Here is a 5,976-nt window from a genome sequence, read left to right on the forward strand (position 1 = left end):
GACATGGAGGGTGGGACATGACAGAGAGAAATATAGTTAGTCTTTCAAAACATCACTGTTGTCGACATGTTTTGCATGATCACACATGTATATCCTTTATCAAATTGCTTCCCTTCTCAATGAGGGTGGATGGAGAATGAGGGAAGGGAGAGAAATAGGAGCTCAAAGTTTTAAAAATGAATATTAGAGGTTGTTTTTACATGCAAATAGAAAATAAGATATATAGGTAATGGGGTATAGAAATCTATCTTACCATACAGGAAAATAGAAGGGAAAGGGATGGGGGGTAATAGAAGGGAGGGCAGATTGGAGGAAAGGGCAATCAGAATATTCTGGGGTGGGGGTAGGGAGGAGACGGGGAGGATTTTAAATTCAAAACTGTGTGGAAGTAAATGTTGAGAACTGAAAATAAATAAATTTATATGAAAAAAATTTCTTGCAATATATAATAGAAATAACCCCTATTCAATAATCCTCTGGATCACAAGAAAAGGAGATAGATGGCCATCAAAGGTGTTCAACACTGCGAGAGAGGAGATCAAGCTCAGAATCCAAGCAGAAGAGAGTTTTCCTACAAAGGGTGAGGTCTTCTAGATGCTTCCATCTGCAGATGGCATTATTCTGTTTGTATCAAGCCCTGAAATGTTGTGATCTCTTACAAGAGATCTATAATAATCAATAGAATTTGGCTTTGCCATCCATACAGTGAAAACCATGTAGATAAAGAATTTCTATTGCTTAGATTATTACATGCAGTTGGATGGACAAACTGTAGAGTTTGTCGCTCGGCATGTATATTTGAGATGATACAAACTTGGACCCAGAATTAAGCAGGAGAAAGAGCATGGGCTGGATGGCCTTTAGAAAACTGCAAAGTTTCTTCCAATAATTCTAGAGAGCAATTTGGAACTATGCCCAAAGGGCTATAAAAATGTGCCTACTCTTTAACCCAGCAATACCACCTCTAGGGCTGTATCCAAAAGAGACCATAAAAATGGGGAAAGGACCCACATGTACAAAAGTATTTATAGCAGCTCTTTGTGTAGTGGTCAAGAATCAAGGGGATGCTCATCAATTGTGGAATGGCTGAACAAGTTGTGGTATATGAATGTAATGAAATACTATGGTGCTATAAGAAATGATGAATAGGCAGACTTCAGAAAAACCTGGGAAACCTTATGTGAACTGATGCTGAGTGAAGTGGGCAGAACCAGGAGAACTTTGTACACAGTAATAGCCACAGTGTTTGATGACTGACTTTGATGGACTTAGCCCTTCTCAGCAATGCAAGGGCCTAAAACAATTCCAAAGGACTCATGATGGAAAATGCCATCCACATCCAAAGAAAGAACTATAGAATCAGAAGACAGAGCAAAGCAACTATTTTTTTTATGTTTTTTTCTTTCTCATGGTTTCTTCCATTTGTTATAATTCTTCAATGCAACAGGACTAATGTGAAAATGTGTTTAATAGGAATGCATATGAAGAGCCTATATCAGATTTAATGCCATCTTGGGGAAAGAAGGGGAGAAAATTTAAAACTTACGGAAGTGAGTGTTGAAAACTAAAAACCAATCAATTAATTAATAAAAATTGCAAAGCTCCTTTAATATCTTGAAATTTCTCTTGGAAACAGAGGCTTATCTTTTTTAAAAACCAGCATCCTTGGTTGTTAGAGGACTGCAAGATATATTCTTTAAGGAACCAAAAATTGATATCATAAAGAGCTTAAGAGAGGTATGTGTTATGATTATAAGCCCACTGTAATTAATAACAAATAAGGAACTTTGAAGAAAAATAGAAGTAAAGGCCATTGTCAGGGAAATATATTAAAAGAGAAAATGGCCTGATCACATGATGAGGATGAGGGATAATGGAGACATTCTGACACTCCACTGATATCATTGCAATGTCCAGAGGAAGCAAGGAAGGCTCCCCCTGTGGGAAACTTAAGGGATGACATGAACAAGAGTCATAGTATGGGCAAGAATTTATGGTTGTGATCTGCACTCTTGAAGGGAATTTTAGTACCTACCTGACCCTCCCCAGTCCATCATACGTTCTGCACTTTCCTTACCTTTACAGCATTCCCTGTACTTGGCAAGCCCTTCTCTGCATCTCTGTCTGTTATAATCCTACCCTACCCTACTGAAAAGCAAGCTCAAAGCCTACATTGAGCCTTTCCTGATCCACCCTGTCAGAAATTCTATTTCCTTCCTTAGACTTCAAATATCACTTATCATGTTCCATTTTATATTATACTCATCTGGGTACATCTCTCCTGTCCCTTACCAGATTCTAAAGTGTATCTTATTTATTTTTGTGTCTCCTGGTGCTCTGGACATTGCTCTGCCTATAAGCAGATGTTTAATAAAATTCTCTTGGACTCCCAAAGTAACAAGGTTATTCATTCATCCATTCATTCAATAACTTTTTCACCACACCCTGACAATTCTCCAAGACTCTAAGCTGGAGAGGAATCTCCAATCTCAATCAGTGGAGGGAGTTTCCATGCTAGGAATTCCTTACCCAGATGGCATCGCAGGTCCAGATAATAATACCTGATATTTAAATGGGTTTTTTTAAGTTTCCAAAGCCCTTTGTATACATTAGCTCATTTAATCTTCAACAACCTTGTGGAATAGGTAATACAAATATGATTGTCCCCATTTTACAGATGTGGAAACAGACTCACAGAGTTGAAGTGACTTGCCTGAAGTCACATAATCATTGCACTAGGTCAATTGTTGTTTGTCCTTTGCTCTCAAAGAGGACATCAGGGAGGTGGTGCCATGACTTGCAAATGAACTGGATTTAAGTGATGGAGGGCTGTGCAAAATCAACAGCCTCACTTTCTCCTCCAGAGCCATCTGGGTACAGTGGCCAGATATAGATCACAATGACTAAAGATGGCAATGGGTCATGAATGACCCACAACTTTACCTTAAGTAAGTCTCTCTAGGGTACTTTTGGATAATACATCAGAGGACTGATCAGAGTCATCCTCTCCTGGAACATCAAAGATGAACTAAAGCGACCTAAATATCTGTCTCTTGTTTATAGCTTTTAAGCATCTAAAGGTCATACAGGTTTAAATATGACCTTTTCTCCCTGGACCTGAATCTCCTTGGTATAATTCCCACTGAAGCATCTGTTTAGCTGCTGGTTTTAACACAATCTAGCATGGGACTTTCAGAAGCCTGTGTACTTACTGATCATACGTACCGTTTCCTTAAGAATTGTTTAATTAGGAAAAGTAGGATTCAGCAGTGCTAGCAGCTCCTGGCCAGAGTTTGACTTTTAGCAGCCTTGAATCTAACTTTCCCCTTAAGTCATCCCAGGCCACTTAGGTCAGGAAATACTCTCTATGTGTCTATTTTCTCATACTGCATTAGAGAATGATTATCATCTCAGCTTTTATTAATATTCTTTATTTTAAATCACAGTAGATCCTTGTGTGTATAATTCTCTTTTGCTCTCCTCTACTTATAAATAGATTTGACTGCTTAACAATGGAGTATATTCAGTTTAATAGCTATGCTATGATCAGAATGGGAGGCTGGGAGTTGGGGCAGGGTTCTTAGGAGTGTAGGCAAGAAAAAACTTCAAAGTCAGAAAGACCTAGGTTTGATTCTGCCTCTGACCCATACTGAGTGGATGACCCTAAACAAAGCTTTTAATCTCACTCCTTCTCTCCCCATGTTCTTGGAGAGAAGGCACTGACCTGCATGAGTGGAGGAATTTTCCTCACTATTCTCTATATCAATGAAATCACAGGCCCAAGCCCTACTTCTATTGTCAGAAAGTCATTATGAGAATGAGTATGAGAAGTCAGAGAATTGCCTGTAAAATAGTAGAGCTGCAAAGGATTTGGGGGATCATCTACTCCTATTCTCTTGCTCCTGCAAGTGGCCCAGGAACCACCACTTTAACCTACTGAGTGTTTTGGGCAATGATATTTCAGGAATGAGGGGAGATGTATTTGTACTAAATCATGATCCCAATTCCCTTTTCAAATACAAATTTCTTTAGAAATCCTATTCTTTCCCCACCCCCACTCTCTTCTGTTAAATTTCTGAGAAAATCCACACCAATGTGAGGCCTCCATTTCACAACTGGAACAATGCATTATGGTCCCAAGAAGATTTCACAGGTAGGAATAGCAGCTCTGTTTAAAATATGTGTATATTATAACCACATGTTTCTATTTCTCTATAATTCATAATACTCAGTCTGGTGATGTTCATATTTTCTGAAAGAAGTTTTTAAAGTCTAAGTCAGTGTTTATGTATGTGGGTGGGATGGAGAATGATAGGGGATGATTAATGAGTCATTCGTTCATTTAAAAGACATTTACAAAGCATCTATTATGTGAAGAGAGCACTGAGGCCAGGAGAATTAAAAAACTGAAATAAGCCACTCTTTCTGTCTTCAAGGAGCTAACAGTCTGTAAGACACACCACATTAAAGAGTTGCCAAACAAAGTCCTCTCTGAGCTCTGAAGTAGAGCATCATTGTTGACCAAAGGGATCAAGGAAGGCTTCATTGAAGAATTGAGATCAATGTTGCCGTTTAAGGGATGAGAATGAAGGAATTCAACAGGTAAAGAGGTGGAAGGAGGATAAATTGAGGAATAACTTGAGAACAAAGACAAAGATAGCTAAAGCCAAGGAAGTCAAGAAGATTGATCAGGAAAGAGCAGGATCCCAGATCGTAACTGGAAAGGATCTCAGAGGCCACCTAGTCCAACCTCCTCATCTAACACATGAGGGAACAAGGCTTAAAGAGGTTAAGTATTTGACCAAAATCACTCAGATAATGAGCCTTAAAGATAAGACTTGAACCCAGGTCATCTGCATCAAGAGCCACTGCTTTTTTCCATTGCACCAGCCTGTGAGAAAATCAAGAACCCTGGACAGAGCACTGGGCAACCGAAGAGAAGCCAACAGTGCTTACTGAGCATGAAGGGAAGCAAGATGCAGTTTGGCTGAAGCCAAGGGAAAAAGCGATCGTTGGTAACATCATTTGCTATAGGGATGTAGAGATGACAAAAAAAAAAAACAAACCAAAAACCAACTCTCCTGGTTTCGCTTTTAGGTGGCCTTTAACAGAATAGCATGAAAGAGGGACAAAAAAAAATTTAAGGAATTGAAGGAGAGTAACTCGTAAAGAAGTGGGGATGGGGAGGAGCATTGAATGTAAACAACTTTTCAGGTAGTTTAGCAATAAAGTGAGAGATGAAACCATAGCTTATTAGGATAAAAAGAATCAAGGAGATGGGTATTTTTGGTACGATTTTTAAGGACAGACTTTTAAAAGTACATTTGTAAGTGTAGAAGGAGACAGAGGGGAGTTAAGAAATTGAAAGCTAAAAATGAAGGCATGGCTGTTAGTACAAAGTCCTAAAGGAGAGAAGATGGAATAAGGGGTGGAAGTAGAGGAATCAGTCTTCTCCTCATCCATTATCACTAAAATTCTCCTTTGAAGTCAATTTCTGTCCCCCAAAATTGGTACACAAAACATATACACGATTTTATCACTTAATATTTTCAAGAAGAAAATATCATTCAGTGTCCAAATTTTCTCACAGATCTCTTATTCCCACCCAATGAAACATTCTGTAGAAGAAAGTTTAGGAAATGCTGCTCAAGAACACTCTTGACTATGTCTCATTTATGTTTCCTCTTTCACAATGGGATTTCAGTAATGGATAAGCTGTTCTGTTTCATATGAAATTGGATTCTCCAGAATAACCAGGAAGACACCAAGAGGATGCTGTCCCAAGACCTGGAAGAGTAGAGTAACTTTTCAATCAGTCAACAAGCATTTATTAAACCCCCCTATGTACCAAGTACTGAGCTATGGGGGCGGGGGGGATATACCCACAGAAGCCCCTGCCCTCAAAGATCTTACATTCCGAGCCCCACTGTCTCTCTGAGGTGCTTCATAATACCTCAATTATGATGTAAATGGTTA

The sequence above is a fragment of the Notamacropus eugenii genome, chromosome 2, assembly GCF_028372415.1.
Source record: "Notamacropus eugenii isolate mMacEug1 chromosome 2, mMacEug1.pri_v2, whole genome shotgun sequence".
Taxonomy (NCBI): Eukaryota; Metazoa; Chordata; class Mammalia; order Diprotodontia; family Macropodidae; genus Notamacropus; species Notamacropus eugenii.